We start from the raw sequence: 18,744 nt of genomic DNA on the forward strand, positions 1-18,744 counted from the left end.
GCCAACAACACTACACGGGGCCGACATGCAGGCAGCCTTATATAGCGTGGGGTATAGACTTAGTCCCCGCGAGCCATGATTGGCCAAAGACACCCTGCCTTTGGCCAAATATGGCTCTCTTAGCAGAGGGCGCTGGGATTGGCCAAAGCATGCAGGTCAGGTGCATGCTTTGGCCAATCATCATACAGCAATTCACTGCGATCTCACAGTGCATTGTGGGGCGTTCCGCACAAATTTCCCACAAACGCCCCATAATGTTTGTTCTTCTGTGAATACCCAATGTTCGAGTCAAACTCATGTTTGACCCGAACATCAAGCTCACCCCTACTTATCAGTATCCAGCAACTCTGATACGACCCCAGACAAGGACAATTCTACTAATTTCCAGGCTCATTACAAATCTGTAATGGACATTTTTAAGGCTACATGTTTTGACTGCAAAGACGGTGAGTGTCTGCAAGAATTCATTTCTGACCAAGCATGTGATCAGTTACATATTCTTTAAGGTCAGTTACAAATGTCTAAAAATCTCTCTCTCACTCAGTATAAATCATTTTGGGCATTCTGTATGTAGCTGTTAATATTTTACAAGAAATCTGTATTTTAGGCTAACTAAAGACACACAAATTTTAGCACAGTTTAGCATCTTCGCCCCGGTCACCAGATAACCTTGTCCCGGCACTGGCAGTACTGCAAGGTCAGTATCACTGGGCACAATAGGAGACAGTAGCATTTGTATGGCCACAATAGGAATTATACAGTATTGACAGAATATCATCTTTATGCCATTGCGCCCATATAACTGCTATTGTGCCTATATAGATGCTGTTGCACCCATATAGAGGCACACCAGCATTTATATGGGCAGAAAAGCAGCTGTATTGGCACAACATCATAAAGATGCTATGGTGTCCATATAGATTTTACAATTTCCACTGGCTTAAGCCAATGCTGCACCATGCTGGTGTTGTTTTTTTTGTGTGTAATTGATTGATTGCCTAATTGTATATTTATTTATACCTTCACTTGCTGTGGTCGCTCGCAGCATATTTTGCATGTGGCTTAGATCGCCACAGCAAAACCAGGTACACTCTCTCCTCCAAAAAGTGCCAAATGTGGCAGTGGAAGGGGGAGGGTACAAACAATTGGAGCTTCCCCTTTGGGTGGAGCTCTGCTTTAACACTGCCACAAGCCACGATAGGGAGGGTAGATTGAAAGTAGAATTCTAGCTTACGCTAGCCTTAAAATCTTCCCCTGCCCTCTTACCCTAACCTAACACCTATGCAGACTAACCTATTTTCAGACTGTTCCATTCTGGTCATGTTATCTCACCTGTGTGATCCAGCAGCGTATACAGAGGAGAGGAGGGAGCACCAATAACAACTGTGAACCTATGAGTGGCATCACCTCTTCAGGCTTTATCAGCCATCGCCAGTGGCGCCCCATCCATAGGGGGTGCATTTGCGCCGCCCCCTCACCCAGCAGTCACAATTTATTTAATTTTTTTTAAAGTCCCTTTTACAAAAAATAAAATAGAAAAAAAAATGTTCTTTAAGTGCACTGTGTTTGGGTGCCGGACACAGTAAACTATGGGAAGCGCCACGTAAATGCAACCACAAGATTGCAGACGAGGCTCTTCATTTGCCGGCTTTTAACCTGCTTTGCAGTGCATTCCAAAGCACTGAACAGCTTCCGCCCGTAGTATTAGTACGGGCGGGAGCTTTGTTGTTCAAATTAGGAGGTTACTTCTGGTTTCCCTTATCCAGAGGGGAACCGGAAGTGACGTCAGCAGCTCCATGGAATGCAAAGCCCGAGTGAAGCTACCTGTAAGGTAAGCAAGTGAGGCTGCATGTGATGGGGCACAGTGAGACTGCGTTTGATGGCACACAGTGAGACTGCGTTTGATGGGGTTTTTTTCAGTTTGTTTGTGCCCCCCCAAAAATTTTGAGCACCAGCCGCCACTGCCCGTTGCCAAGCACTTTCTCCCCTGCAGCCGCCGTTGACTGACACAGGTAAGATCACATGACCAGACCATATAATAATGCCCCCTGAAAAAAGTTATGCGGACAACCATGACAGCAACTATTTATATCACATTGCAGGGCCGGGTTATGTCTGGATGTTTCCGCACACAAAGAGGACTTTGGATTACTTGCTATAAATTGTTGGGCATACAGGTTGCACTGGGCCACAATCGATGCAAGCATGTCCTCAGTAAAAATTAAATGGAAAAAGTCTATCGGGGAAAAATGTTCTGTGTCCACCTGGACTCCTGGGTGGGCAGTGAAAGGGGGAATGATAGCTTCTCCTGAATTAGGAGGAAGCCACAAGGGGTTCTGAAGGGAATAGGGAAGGCTGGCATGGGACTTAACCCTTTCGGGCTGAGGTGACACCCCACTGGTACTTGGCCTTTGCCGAGGTACTGCGGTGCTGGTGGATGGCACTGCGGTGCTGGTGGATGGCACTGCGGTGCTGGTGGATGGCACTGCCTCCTCACCAGTACGCCTTCATCTGACGGGCGGACTCTCATCTTCCTCCTCTGACGCTGTCATTGTACCACTGCTGAGGACAGGCCCGTAGTTCATGTCAGACTCAGAATCTGAATATGAGGAAGAATCCGAAGCAGAGAGCTCCCCGTTGCTCTCGTCGGCTGCAAGAATATCGCATGCCTCCTCAGCTGAATATAACCTTTGTGACATTCTTAGAGATCACAAATGGCACTGATATGTGACACTGATGTGGCAGATGACACTGACAGGTGACACAGATGAGAGCTGACACTGATGTGGCAGGTTGCACTGACAGATGTCACTGATACGTGGCACTGACACGTGACACTGGCAGATGGCACTGGTGGCAGATGGCACTGGCAGATGGTTCTGGCAGATGGCACTGGCACTGGCAGATGGCACTGGCACTGGCAGATGGCACTGGCTGTGGCAGATGGAGCTGGCAGATGGCACTGATATGTGACACTGATGTGGCAGATGACACTGACAGGTGACACTGATGTGGCAGGTGATTATGACAGGTGACACTGATACGTGGCACTGACGACAGGTGGCACTGACAGATGGCACTGATATGTGGCACTGACATGTGACACTGCCAGATGGCACTGGTGGCAGATCTGGCAGATGGCACTGGCTGTGGCAGATGGAGCTGGCAGATGGCACTGGCAGATGGAAGATGGCTCTGGCAGATGGCTCTGGCAGATGGGGCTGGCAGATGGCACTGATGGGTACTGTGGGCACTGTAACACTGTGTATATATTTTACACTCACTGAAAAAAGCACAGGTCGCTCTCCCCCCTCCCACGCTGTCTCTGTGTGAGGAGGGAGAGCCGGCGATGAGAGATGATCTCATATGTTTACATTTGAGATCATCTCTCATTGACAGCTACGATCACACTGTAAACGGCCGCTGTGATTGGCTGTTTACAGCGATCTGTGATTGCCCATGTCCAAAGGACACGGCCAACACAGATTTTCCCCGATGCGCGCCCTCGAGGGTGTGCAGGGAGAGAATAAACAGGAGGACGTCCAGGGACACCCTCCCGGCAGTTAGCGTCCACGCTGTATTTGTCTTTCGGCTATAGCGTGGGCACGAAGTCGCTAAATAAAAACCTTCAAACATATATCAAATACATGATGGGAGAGTATTTCTGAGCATGGGTGGGATGGATGGATGGCTGGAATGTTGTGATTCCTAAACATCCCCCATCACTCTTCTCACTACTTAGTGATTGAGGTCATTATTATCTGCGCTGATAGAAATGTGTTTTATTGTATAACATCCACATATGTGGTATCACCGCCGTCATCAGGAGCAGGGGCATTTATTGTGGGTTGTTCTCTGGTGGTAACAAGAAATATACGGCTACATTTACAGAATAATGTGGGTTACTATTTGGGGTCCGTTTTCCTTTGATAATAATATAAAAATAATATCAGGAGATATCATCACCATTTACCACCAAATGAAAGCCCAGTTTGTCCTAAAAAAAACACGGCATAATCCACACTGATGCACATGTAGTTGTGATGATATGTACGCTTTTACTAATACATGTCAAAGTTGCAAAATTGTGCTTAGGCATTAACATTTGTTTTACCCTTGAAGCCTGAAGGGGTTAAGCACTTGGAGTCCGAGGAACATCATATGACGTCATGGACTCTCAGTGGTGATATCTGAATGACGGGCGCAGCTCCAGGCATCATCCAGATATATTGTTCTTTCCACACACCATAAGAAAGATCATAGCGTGGGATCAGCCGATTGGTCATTCTTACAGGCGGTGGGAGGGGACATCCCCCTAGTGCCGCCCTCTGGTGCTTCTCCGGGCTCCCCGTACAATCCACACCAGAGAAGGAAACCGCCATATGGGAGTCATAGAGAAAACCGAGGGACAGATCTCTATGACTGCCGGAGGTCCGGGCACGATGTTATGTTATGGTCATGTGGTCAGTGATGTCTTTGCCCAGATATGGTCATGTGGTCAGTGATGTCATTGCCCAGATATGATCATGTGGTCAGTGATGTCATTGCCCAGATATGATCATGCGGTCAGTGATGTCATTGCCCAGATATGATCATGCGGTCAGTGATGTCATTGCCCAGATATGGTCATGCGGTCAGTGATGTCATTGCCCAGATATGATCATGCGGTCAGTGATGTCATTGCCCAGATGTGGTCATGCGGTCAGTGATGTCATTGCCCAGATATGATCATGCGGTCAGTGATGTCATTGCCCAGATATGGTTATGCGGTCAGTGATGTCATTGCCCAGATATGGTCATGCGGTCAGTGATGTCATTGCCCAGATATGGTCATGCGGTCAGTGATGTCATTGCCCAGATATGGTCATGCGATCAGTGATGTCATTGCCCAGATATGGTCATGCGGTCAGTGATGTCATTGCCCAGATATGGTCATGCGATCAGTGACACTATAACCACCTGTTTGTTTACATGGATGGGGATTCCTAGTCGGTGAATAAATGAGGTTGGGTGACGTCACGGTTGCTGGGGACGCAGGAGGTGCAGGAGGTGCCGGCACCCGCTTCTTTCCTAATAACCAATGAGAGAGGAAGCTGTCATATATAGTGGTCCGGTATTCAGTCCAAATCTGTATTGGGGTTATATAAACCCAGAAGAAATGGATTTGAGAAGTATGAAGGAAGGTAATCCTCCAATGAGAAGCTCTCCTGTATTTATCCTCAGCTGTCACCCCAAGGCCGTTATTCGGGTCACCAATCATTAGGAACGGATCTCATCAGTTTTGTTTTGCTGGGTTGGGGTGAGATGTTGGTTGTGATTGAGGTAGATCTTCATTATCCGTCAATATAATGGATGGTGGATTTCCATTGAGGGACATTCGGTGGGTGGGGGGGAGGGGCTAATTGGTAATAAAGGATTTGTCAATAACGATATCTGTGTTTTTTAATCGAATTTTCACTTTTTATGTGAATGAGAAGGGGCACTATGTACCCCCACCCCCCCGTCCTCATTCACATGGGTGGCGCCGTATCTGGGGACCTCCTATTGTTAAAGGGGGCTTCTAGGTTCAGATAAGCCCCTCACTCACTCTTTTCTCCTGCCATATAGGAGAGGTCAGGCCCGGGCGGGGGGGGGGCAGGAGGAGCGGCTGCCCTGGGCACTGTGGTATCATGTGAGGTGAGAGGGCACCACGGGGGATTGAGGGGGGAGGGCATTTGTGTTAGGAGGAGGAATTTGGGGGGCAGCAGGGAACATCTGAGGGGGGATCTAGAAGAGGTGATTCAGGGTGATTTGTATTGTGAAGGGGGTGGGAGACGAGTATTTGTGCTAGGAGGGGGAATGTGGGGAGTTTGTGCTAGAAGTGGTGACATGGTAGAGGGGGAGGGGATTTGTGCTAGTAGGGATGATTGGGGGGGGTCTGTGCTAGGAGGGGAGATTTTTTTTTGGGGGGGCATTTGCGGAATGCAGAGGACAAAGATTTGTATTGGAAAGGGGGATTTCAACGGGGAAGGGGGCAATTTGTACTGGGAGGAGGGGCAATTTATGCTTAGGGGGTAATCATGCAGATTAGTGCTCAATTTGTTTTGTTTTGTTTTTTTAGAGGGGGGGTTTGCCAACATATAATGCTCATATATCTTGGGGGATACCGAGAATTACACCCGACATACAGGACAAGAGAAGTGGTACTGTGCAGAGTCCATACATACAGAATAAGAACAGATACCAAGAATTACACTCGGCATACAGGACAAGGGAAGTAGTACTGTGCAGAGTCCATACATACAGAATAAGAACAGATACCGAGAATTACACCAGAAATACAGGACAAGAGAAGTAGTACTGTGCAGAGTCCATACATACAGAATAAGAACAGATACCAAGAATTACACTCGGCATACAGGACAAGGGAAGTAGTACTGTGCAGAGTCCATACATACAGAATAAGAACAGATACCGAGAATTACACCAGAAATACAGGACAAGAGAAGTAGTACTGTGCAGAGTCCATACATACAGAATAAGAACAGATACCGAGAATTACACCGGAAATACAGGACAAGAGAAGTAGTACTGTGCAGAGTGCATACATACAGAATAAGAACAGATACCGAGAATTACACCCGACATACAGGACAAGAGAAGTAGTACTGTGCAGAGTCCATACATACAGAATAAGAGCAAAAACCGAGAATTACACCGGAAATACAGGACAAGAGAAGTAGTACTGTGCAGAGTCCATACATACAGAATAAGAACAGATACCGAGAATTACACCGGAAATACAGGACAAGAGAAGTAGTACTGTGCAGAGTCCATACATACAGAATAAGAACAGATACCGAGAATTACACCGGAAATACAGGACAAGAGAAGTAGTACTGTGCAGAGTCCATACATACAGAATAAGAACAGATACCGAGAATTACACCTGAAATACAGGACTAGAGAAGTAGTACTGTGCAGAGTCCATACATACAGAATAAGAACAGATACCGAGAATTACACCCGACATACAGGACAAGAGAAGTGGTACTGTGCAGAGTCCATACATACAGAATAAGAACAGATACCGAGAATTACACCCGACATACAGGACAAGAGAAGTGGTACTGTGCAGAGTCCATACATACAGAATAAGAACAGATACCGAGAATTACACCCGACATACAGGACAAGAGAAGTAGTACTGTGCAGAGCCCATATATACAGCAGGGCTTGATAAATTTGCTTGGAATCTAGGAGCCAGCTAAAAGAGTTAGGAGCCAGATCCGTGACGGCGATCTGGACCTGTCCCTGGCGTGACATGGAGACGAGTGAGGGGAAGATGCCCCCCCTCCCCCCACCTGTCTCCATGTCATTGCCCATAGCTCTTAGAGGGACATTTTTATTTTTTTTATTTTTTTCAAATGACAATTTTTTTTTTTAATTGCATTTTAGTGTAAATATGAGATGTGAGTCTCTCTGACCCCCCCGGATCTCATATATAAGAGGACCTGTCATGCTTTTTCTATTACAAGGGATTTTTACATTCCTTGTAATAGGAATAAAAATGACAATTTTTTTTTAAAAAAAAAGAACAGTGAAAAAATAAAAAGTTAAAAAAAATTTTTTTTTTTTTTTAAATGCGCCCTGTCCCGCCAAGCTTGCGCAGAAGTGAACGCATACGTGAGTAGCGCCCGCATAGGAAAGCGGTGTTCAAACCACACATGTGAGGTATCGCTGCGATCGGTAGAGCGAGAGCAATAATTCTACCCCTAGACCTCCTCTGTAACCCAAAACATGCAACCTGTAGAATTTTTTTAAATGACGCCTATGGAGATTTTAAATGGTAAAAGTTTGTCGCCATTCCATGAGCGGGCGCAATTTTGAAGCGTGACATGTTGGGTATCAATTTACTCGGCGTAACATTATTTTTCACAATATAAAAAAAAATTGGGCTAACTTTACTGCTGTCTTATTTTTTTAATTAAATAAATATTTTTTCCCCAAAAAGGTGCGCTAGTAATTCCGCTGCACAAATACGGTGTGACAGACAGTATTGCAACGACCACCATTTTATTCTCTAGGTTGTTAGAATTCCGAAACATATATATTTTTGTATTCTAAGTAAAGGGGAGGAGATGGTCGGGCAGTTAAAACTCCATTAGCGTTGCTGGCTGTCATATCAACAGCCACCACTAGAGGGCACTAGATTCAAGGAGGAAACATAGGACCGCAGAAGGCCTCAAAGCCGCGGCCTCAATTACCGGCCGGCGGCAGCGCGGCCCGATGCAATCACGTCGGGGGGTGTGCACGGAGACAGGATACCCCCAGCTGTGCTGCCCCAGGTGCCAGGTCACTAATTCTAGTTGCAAATGCGACCTGGCGCCCGGGGTTTGTTGAGCCCTGACATACAGAATAAGAAGAGATACCGAGAATTACACCCGACATACAGGACAAGAGAAGTGGTACTGAGCAGAGTCCATACATACAGAATAAGAACAGATACCGAGAATTACACCCGACATACAGGACAAGAGAAGTAGTACTGTGCAGAGTCCATACATACAGAATAAGAACAGATACCGAGAATTACACCCGACATACAGGACAAGAGAAGTGGTACTGTGCAGAGTCCATACATACAGAATAAGAACAGATACCGAGAATTACACCCGACATACAGGACAAGAGAAGTAGTACTGTGCAGAGTCCATACATACAGAATAAGAACAGATACCGAGAATTACACCCGACATACAGGACAAGAGAAGTGGTACTGTGCAGAGTCCATACATACAGAATAAGAACAGATACCGAGAATTACACCCGACTTACAGGACAAGAGAAGTAGTACTGTGCAGAGTCCATACATACAGAATAAGGACAGATACCGAGAATTACACCCGACATACAGGACAAGAGAAGTGCTACTGTGCAGAGTCCATACATACAGAATAAGAACAGATACCGAGAATTACACCCGACTTACAGGACAAGAGAAGTAGTACTGTGCAGAGTCCATACATACAGAATAAGGACAGATACCGAGAATTACACCCGACATACGGGACAAGAGAAGTGGTACTGTGCAGAGTCCATACATACAGAATAAGAACAGATACCGAGAATTACACCCGACATACAAGACAAGAGAAGTGCTACTGTGCCGAGTCCATACATACAGAATAAGAACAGATACCGAGAATTATACCCGACATACAGGACAGGAGAAGTAGTACTGTGCATACATTTTAGTATTCTCTGCCCCCATTAGGGAAATTCCTCCTCCCTATTTGTCCTGTTTACTGTTATCACTGAGAGTGAAAGAGAATTGGTTGTCACCGGGACAGGAATAGAGGGGAAATCATCCAATGGGGACACTAGTTCTGGTGATTCCCTCACTTTGCAGGGATTTCCTCTCACTTCCTGCTTTGGCTCTGGCACAGGAAGTGAATGGACATCTCCCCGATGGGTTTACAGATAAGAAAAAAAAAAAAAAAACCTGACAGGGTGTGGCTGAAATGTTCTGCGTATTCCTGCAGAGCACATTCAGAATAGCCCAATAAAAAAACACAAAATGTATGGAATGATTTTTTTAATTGACCCAACAAATTGCACGGTGCTGCAGTATCATGCGTTCTAATGGCTTGCGAATGCACAGTGCTTGCTAGATGTGTGGGTATAATACTAAGTGTATGCACTCGCATGTGTCCGCAGAGCCCAACACATGTCTGCGTGGTGCTGGAAGACGCATGATATTATGTGCAGTGCCAGTAGACGCATGTTCTCCTGCGTGGTGTGGGAAGACGCATGATATCATGTGCAGTGCCGGAAGACGCATGCTCTCCTGCGTGGTGTTTGGAAGACGCATGCACTCCTGCGTGGTGCCGGAAGACGCATGCTCTCCTGCGTGGTGTTTGAAAGATGCATGATATCATGTGCAGTGCCGGAAGACGTATGATATCATGTGCAGTGCCAGTAGACGCATGCTCTCCTGCGTGGTGTGGGAAGACGCATGATATCATGTGCAGTGCCAGAAGACGCATGCTCCCCTGCGTGGTGTTTGGAAGACGCATGCTCTCCTGCGTGGTGCCGGAAGACGCATGCTCTCCTGCGTGGTGCCGGAAGACGCATGCTCTCCTGCATGGTGCCGGAAGACGCATGCTCTCCTGCGTGGTGCTGGAAGATGCATGCTCTCCTGTGTGGTGCGGGAAGACGCATGATATCATGTGCAGTGCCAGAAGACGCATGTTCTCCTGCGTGGTGCCGGAAGACGCATGCTCTCCTGTGTGGTTCGGGAAGACGCATGATATCATGTGCAGTGCCGGAAGACGCATGCTCTCCTGCGTGGTGCCGGAAGACGCATGATATCATGTGCAGTGCCGGAAGACGCATGTTCTTGTGCGTGGTGACAGAAGACGCATGCTCCCCTGCGTGGTGCCGGAAGACGCATGTTCTCCTGCATGGTGCCGGAAGACGCATGTTCTCCTGCATGGTGCCGGAAGACGCATGTTCTCCTGCGTGGTGCCGGAAGACGCATGTTCTCCTGCGTAGTGTGGAAAGACGCATGATATCATGTGCAGTGCCGGAAGACGCATGCTCTCCTGCGTGGTGCCGGAAGACGCATGATATCATGTGCAGTGCCGGAAGACGCATGCTCTCCTGCGTGGTGCCGGAAGACGCATGCTCTCCTGCGTGGTGCCGGAAGACGCATGATATCATGTGCAGTGCCGGAAGACGCATGCTCTCCTGCGTTTTGCAGGAAGACGCATGATATGTGCAGTGCCAGAAGATGCATGCTCTCCTGTGTGGTGCGGGAAGACGCATGATACCATGTGCAGTGCCAGAAGACGCATGTTCTCCTGCGTGGTGCCGGAAGACGCATTATATGTGCAGTGCCGGAAGACGCATGTTTTCCTGCGTGGTGCGGGAAGACGTATGATATCATGTGCAGTGCCGGAAGACGCGTGCTCTCCTGCGTGGTACCGGAAGACACATGTTCTGCTGCGTGGTGACAGAAGACGCATGTTCTCATGCGTGGTGACGGAAGACGCATGATATGTGCAGTGCCGGAAGACACATGCTCTCCTGTGTGGTTCGGGAATATGCATGATATCATGTGCAGTGCCGGAAGACGCATGCTCTCCTGCGTGGTGCCGGAAGACGCATGATATGTGCAGTGCCGGAAGACGCATGTTCTTGTGCGTGGTGACAGAAGACGCATGCTCCCCTGTTTGGTGACAGAAGACGCATGTTCTCCTGCATGGTGCCGGAAGACGCATGTTCTCCTGCGTGGTACCGGAAGACGCATGTTCTCCTGCGTGGTGACAGAAGACGCATGTTCTCATGCGTGGTGACGGAAGACGCATGATATGTGCAGTGCCGGAAGACGCATGCTCTCCTGTGTGGTGCCGGAAGACGCATGATATGTGCAGTGCCGGAAGACGCATGTTCTTGTGCATGGTGACAGAAGACGCATGCTCCCCTGCGTGGTGACAGAAGACGCATGTTCTCCTGCATGGTGCCGGAAGACGCATGTTCTCCTGCGTGGTGCCGGAAGACGCATGTTCTCCTGCGTGGTGCCGGAAGACGCATGTTCTCCTGCATGGTGCCGGAAGACGCATGTTCTCCTGCGTGGTGCCGGAAGACGCATGTTCTCCTGCGTGGTGACAGAAGACGCATGTTCTCATGCGTGGTGACAGAAGACATATGCTCTCCTGCGTGGTGACAGAAGACGCATGTTCTCCTGCGTGGTGCCGGAAGACGCATGTTCTCCTGCATGGTGCCGGAAGACGCATGTTCTCCTGCGTGGTGCCGGAAGACGCATGTTCTCCTGCGTGGTGACAGAAGACGCATGTTCTCATGCGTGGTGACAGAAGACATATGCTCTCCTGCGTGGTGCCAGAAGACACATGTTCTCCTGCGTGGTGCTGGAAGATGCATGCTCTCTTGCGTGGTGCGGGAAGACGCATGATATGTGCAGTGCCAGAAGACGCATGTTCTCCTGCGTGGTGCCAGAAGACGCATGTTCTCCTGCGTGGTGCCAGAAGACGCATGTTCTCCTGCGTGGTGCCAGAAGACGCATGATATGTGCAGTGCCGGAAGACGCATGTTCTCCTGCGTGGTGCGGCAAGACGCATGATATCATGTGCAGTGCCGGAAGACGCATGCTCTCCTGCGTGGTACCGGAAGATGCATGATATGTGCAGTGCCGGAAGACGCATGATATCATGTGCAGTGCCAGAAGACGCATGTTCTCCTGCGTGGTGACAGAAGACGCATGTTCTCCTGCGTGGTGACCGAAGACGCATGCTCTCTTGCGTGGTGCCGAAAGACGCATTTTCTCCTACGTGGTGTGGGAAGACAAATGATATCATGTGCAGTGCCGGAAGACGCATGCTCTCCTGCGTGGTGCCGGAAGACGCATGATATCATGTGCAGTGCTGGAAGAAACATGCTCTCCTGCGTGGTGCCAGAAGACGCATGCTCTCCTGCGTGGTGCAGGAAGACGCATGATACCGTGTGCAGTGCCAGAAGACGCATGCTCTCCTGTGTGGTGCGGGAAGACGCATGATACCGTGTGCAGTGCCAGAAGACGCATGTTCTCCTGCGTGGTGCCGGAAGACGCATGATATGTGCAGTGCCGGAAGACGCATGATATCATGTGCAGTGCCAGAAGACGCATGTTCTCCTGCGTGGTGACAGAAGACGCATGTTCTCATGCGTGGTGATGGAAGACGCATGATATGTGCAGTGCCGGAAGACGCATGCTCTCCTATGTGGTTCGGGAAGACGCATGATATCATGTGCAGTGCCGGAAGACGCATGATATGTGCAGTGCCGGAAGATGCATGTTCTTGTGCGTGGTGACAGAAGACGCATGCTCCCCTGCGTGGTGACAGAAGACGCATGTTCTCCTGCATGGTGCCGGAAGACGCATGTTCTCCTGCGTGGTCCCGGAAGAAGCATGTTCTCCTGCGTGGTGCTGGAAGACGCATGTTCTCCTGCGTGGTGCCGGAAGACGCATGTTCTCCTGCGTGATGTGGGAAGATGCATGATATCATGTGCAGTGCCGGAAGACGCATGCTCTCCTGCGTGGTGCCGGAAGACGCATGATATCATGTGCAGTGCCGGAAGATGCATGCTCTCCAGTGTGGTGCGGGAAGACGCATGATACCGCGTGCAGTGCCAGAAGACGCATGCTCTCCAGTGTGGTGCGGGAAGACGCATGATACCGCGTGCAGTGCCAGAAGACGCATGTTCTCTTGCGTGGTGCCGGAAGACGCATGATATGTGCAGTGCCAGAAGACGCATGTTCTCTTGCGTGGTGCCGGAAGACGCATGATATCATGTGCAGTGCCTGAAGACGCATGCTCTCCTGCGTGGTACCGGAAGACGCATAATATGTGCAGTGCCGGAAGACGCATGTTCTCCTGCGTGGTGACAGAAGACGCATGTTCTCCTGCGTGGTAAAAGAAGACGCATGTTCTCATGCGTGGTGACAGAAGACGCATGTTCTCATGCGTGGTGACAGAAGACGCACGGTCTCATGCGTGGTGACAGAAGACATATGCTCTCCTGCGTGGTGCTGGAAGATGCATGCTCTTCTGCGTGGTGCGGGAAGACGCATGATATGTGCAGTGCCAGAAGACGCATGCTCTCCTGTGTGGTGCGGGAAGACGCATGATATGTGCAGTGCCGGAAGACGCATGCTCTCCTGTGTGGTGCGGGAAGACGCATGATACCATGTGCAGTGCCAGAAGACGCATGTTCTCCTGCGTGGTGCCGGAAGACGCATGATATGTGCAGTGCCGGAAGACGCATGTTCTCCTGCGTGGTGCCGGAAGACGCATGATATCATGTGCAGTGCCAGAAGACGCATGTTCTCCTGCGTGGTGACAGAAGACGCATGTTCTGCGTGGTGACAGAAGACGCATGTTCTCATGTGTGGTGACAGAAGACGTATGCTCTCCTGCGTGGTGCCGGAAGATGCATGTTCTCCTGCGTGGTGCTGGAAGATGCATGTTCTCCTGCGTGGTGCTGGAAGATGCATGCTCTCCTGCGTGGTGCCAGAAGACGCATGCTCTCCTGCATGGTGCGGGAAGACGCATGATACCATGTGCAGTGCCAGAAGACGCATGTTCTCCTGCGTGGTGCCGGAAGACGCATGATATGTGCAGTGCCGGAAGATGCATGTTCTCCTGCGTGGTGCTGGAAGATGCATGTTCTCCTGCGTGGTACTAGAAGATGCATGCTCTCTTGCGTGGTGCCAGAAGACGCATGCTCTCCTGCGTGGTGCGGGAAGACGCATGATACCATGTGCAGTGCCAGAAGACGCATGTTCTCCTGCGTGGTGCCAGAAGACGCATGTTCTCCTGCGTGGTGCTGGAAGATGCATGCTCTCCTGCGTGGTGCGGGAAGACGCATGATATGTGCAGTGCCAGAAGACGCATGTTCTCCTGCGTGGTGCCGGAAGACGCATGATATGTGCAGTGCCGGAAGACGCATGTTCTCCTGCGGGGTGCGGCAAGACGCATGATATCATGTGCAGTGCCGGAAGACGCATGCTCTCCTGCATGGTACCGGAAGACGCATGATGTGTGCAGTGCCGGAAGACGCATGATATCATGTGCAGTGCCAGAAGACGCATGTTCTCCTGCGTGGTGACAGAAGACGCATGTTCTCCTGCGTGGTGACAGAAGACGCATGTTCTCCTGCGTGGTGACAGAAGACGCATGTTCTCCTGCGTGGTGACGGAAGACGCATGTTCTCCTGCGTGGTGACAGAAGACGCATGTTCTCATGCGTGGTGACAGAAGACATATGCTCTCCTGCGTGGTGCCAGAAGACACATGTTCTCCTGCGTGGTGCTGGAAGATGCATGCTCTCTTGCGTGGTGCGGGAAGACGCATGATATGTGCAGTGCCAGAAGACGCATGTTCTCCTGCGTGGTGCCAGAAGACGCATGATATGTGCAGTGCCAGAAGACGCATGTTCTCCTGCGTGGTGCGGCAAGACGCATGATATCATGTGCAGTGCCGGAAGACGCATGCTCTCCTGCGTGGTACCGGAAGATGCATGATATGTGCAGTGCCGGAAGACGCATGATATTATGTGCAGTGCCAGAAGACGCATGTTCTCCTGCGTGGTGACAGAAGACGCATGTTCTCCTGCGTGGTGACCGAAGACGCATGCTCTCTTGCGTGGTGCCGGAAGACGCATTTTCTCCTACGTGGTGTGGGAAGACAAATGATATCATGTGCAGTGCCGGAAGACGCATGCTCTCCTGCGTGGTGCCGGAAGACGCATGATATCATGTGCAGTGCCGGAAGAAACATGCTCTCCTGCGTGGTGCCAGAAGACGCATGCTCTCCTGCGTGGTGCAGGAAGACGCATGATACCGTGTACAGTGCCAGAAGACGCATGCTCTCCTGTGTGGTGCGGTAAGACGCATGATACCGTGTGCTGTGCCAGAAGATGCATGTTCTCCTGCGTGGTGCCGGAAGACGCATGATATGTGCAGTGCCGGAAGACGCATGATATCATGTGCAGTGCCGGAAGACGCATGCTCTCCTGCGTGGTACCGGAAGATGCATGATATGTGCAGTGCCGGAAGACGCATGATATCATGTGCAGTGCCAGAAGACGCATGTTCTCCTGCGTGGTGACAGAAGACGCATGTTCTCCTGCGTGGTGACCGAAGACGCATGCTCTCTTGCGTGGTGCCGGAAGACGCATTTTCTCCTACGTGGTGTGGGAAGACAAATGATATCATGTGCAGTGCCGGAAGACGCATGCTCTCCTGCGTGGTGCCGGAAGACGCATGATATCATGTGCAGTGCCGGAAGAAACATGCTCTCCTGCGTGGTGCCAGAAGACGCATGCTCTCCTGCGTGGTGCAGGAAGACGCATGATACCGTGTGCAGTGCCAGAAGACGCATGCTCTCCTGTGTGGTGCGGTAAGACGCATGATACCGTGTGCTGTGCCAGAAGACGCATGTTCTCCTGCGTGGTGCCGGAAGACGCATGATATGTGCAGTGCCGGAAGACGCATGATATCATGTGCAGTGCCAGAAGACGCATGTTCTCCTGCGTGGTGACAGAAGACGCATGTTCTCCTGCGTGGTGACAGAAGACGCATGTTCTCATGCGTGGTGACGGAAGACGCATGATATGTGCAGTGCCGGAAGACGCATGCTCTCCTGTGTGGTTCGGGAAGACGCATGATATCATGTGCAGTGCCGGAAGACGCATGCTCTCCTGCGTGGTGCCGGGAGACACATGATATGTGCAGTGCCGGAAGATGCATGTTCTTGTGCGTGGTGACAGAAGACGCATGCTCCCCTGCGTGGTGACAGAAGACGCATGCTCTCCTGCGTGGTGACAGAAGACGCATGTTCTCCTGCATGGTGCCGGAAGACGCATGTTCTCCTGCGTGGTGCCGGAAGACGCATGTTCTCCTGCGTGGTGCCGGAAGAAGCATGTTCTCCTGCGTGGTGCTGGAAGACGCATGTTCTCCTGCGTGGTGCCGGAAGACGCATGTTCTCCTGCGTGATGTGGGAAGATGCATGATATCATGTGCAGTGCCGGAAGACGCATGCTCTCCTGTGCAGTGCCAGAAGACGCATGTTCTCCTGCGTGGTGACAGAAGACGCATGTTCTCCTGCGTGGTGCTGGAAGACGCATGTTCTCCTGCGTGGTGCTGGAAGACGCATGTTCTCCTGCGTGGTGCCGGAAGACGCATGTTCTCCTGCGTGGTGTCGGAAGACGCATGTTCTCCTGCGTGGTGTCGGAAGACGCATGTTCTCCTGCGTGGTGTCGGAAGACGCATGTTCTCCTATACATTCCCACACAAAAAATCAAATGTAAACTACAATTCAAGTTTTGCCTTTAGTTTTAATTTGCTGTATACAGACCTATCATAGAGATCCCTCCCCTCCCCCGATAATAATGATGACGATAATAATAATAATAATAATAATAATAACAATAATAATAATAATTCTTCTCTGGGATGTTTAGATATAAATATTATTAAACTTTTAGAAACAAAAACATCAACACATTTCCTGTATTATATACAAAGTAATAGAATGTATCGGAGTGACACCCAGAGATCCCCGGGGGGTTCGGGGCTCGGTACACCCTGGGGGGGGTGATAATCGGGGAGATTTTAGGGTGAGGTGGGGGAAGGGTCACTCACCGTGCTTGGGTGATCCGGGTGTGGAGGAAGTTCGGGTGACTCGGGACTTGGAGGAGGAATTTACTTTCAGTTTCCGTTCTCCTCCCGCCACGCCCTTTACTGGAAATAGAGAGTAAAGTCACTCCGCTGTTCTGACACAAAGTGTCCTCCTATCGGATAGTGTCCGGACCGTACTGAGCAGGTGCAGCACGGAGGACAAGGAGAAGACGAACTTCTCCGAAGAAGAGCCGCGCCTGCGCACTGAGTCCGGGTTGAAGCCCCACCATACAGTCTTCTTCTGAGATGTTCGGCTCCACTGCAGACACTATGTGATGGGGGACAGTATCTGATAGGACACCGGCAGAGAGGAGAGCAGCCTGCCATAGAGAGGATAGAGAGGAGAGCAGCCTGGCATAGAGAGGATAGAGAGGAGGACAGCCTGACACAGAGAGGATAGAGAGGAGGACAGCCTGGCATAGAGAGGATAGAGAGGAGAGCAGCCTGGCACAGAGAGGATAGAGAGGAGGGCAGCCTGGCACAGAGAGGATACAGAGAAGGACAGCCTGGCACAGAGAGGAAAGAAAGGAGGACAGCCTGGCACAGGGAGGATAGAGAGGAGGACAGCCTGGCACAGAGAGGATAGAGAGAAGGACAGCCTGGCACAGAGAGGAAAGAAAGGAGGACAGCCTGGCACAGGGAGGATAGAGAGGAGGACAGCCTGGCACAGGGAGGATAGAGAGGGGGACAGCCTGGCACAGGGAGGATAGAGAAGAGGACAGCCTGGCACAGAGAAGATAGAGAGAAGGGGAAGCCTGGTACAGAGCGGGTAGAGAGGAGGGCAGCCTGGCACAACGAGGAGGACAGCCTGGTACAGAGAGGTTAGAGCAGAGGGCAGCCTTGCACAGAGAGGAGAGCAGCCTGGTACATAGAGGAAAGAGAGAAGAACAGCTTGGCACAGAGAGGATAGAACGGAGGGCAGTCTGGCACAGAGAGGATAGAGAGGAGGGTGGCCTGGTACAGAGAGGACAGGGAGGGGGCAGCATGGTACTGAGAGGATAGAGAGGAGGGCAGCCTGGAACAGAGAGGATAGAGAGGAGGGCAGCCTGGTACAGAGAGGGTAGAGAGGAGGGCAGCCTGGCAGAGAGAGGACAGCCTGGTACAGAGAGGATAGAGCAGAGGGCAGCCTGGCACAGAGAGGATAGAGAGGAGGGCAGTCTGGCACAGAAAGGATAGAGAGGAGGACAGCCTGGCACAGAGAGGAGGGCAGCCTGGCACAGAGAGGATAGAGAGGAGGGCAGTCTGGCGCAGAGAGGATAGAGGATGGCAGCCTGGCACAGAGAGGATAGAGAAGAGGGCAGCCTGACACAGAGAGGAGGGCAGCCTGGCACAGAGAGGATAGAGAGGAAGAAGCCTGGCACAGAGAGGATACAGAGGAGGGAGCCTGGCACAGAGAGGATAGAGAGGAGCACAGCCTAGCACAGAGATGATAGAGCAGAGGGCAGCCTAGCACAGAGATGAGGGAGCCTGGCACAGAGAGGAGGACAGCCTGACACAGAGAGAATAGAGAGGAGTGCAGCCTGG

At 50.7% G+C, this 18,744-nt stretch overlaps 1 protein-coding gene across 2 annotated transcripts in view; it reads right to left on the reverse strand.

Moving 5' to 3' along the window:
- LOC143961987 (NACHT, LRR and PYD domains-containing protein 12-like) overlaps positions 1-17,279 on the reverse strand; it is a 164,479-nt gene extending 147,200 nt beyond the window's left edge. For both annotated transcript variants that reach the window (XM_077471329.1, XM_077471330.1), the window contains exon 1: positions 17,185-17,279. The gene's annotated coding sequence lies outside the window, so the exon portion shown is untranslated. The remainder of the gene's footprint in view (positions 1-17,184) is intronic.
- Between the last annotated feature and the right edge of the window lie 1,465 nt (positions 17,280-18,744).

This window comes from Lithobates pipiens, unplaced genomic scaffold (assembly GCF_037356315.1).
Source record: "Lithobates pipiens isolate NorthernLeopardFrog02 unplaced genomic scaffold, aLitPip1_a1.2 Scaffold_8, whole genome shotgun sequence".
NCBI lineage: Eukaryota > Metazoa > Chordata > Amphibia > Anura > Ranidae > Lithobates > Lithobates pipiens.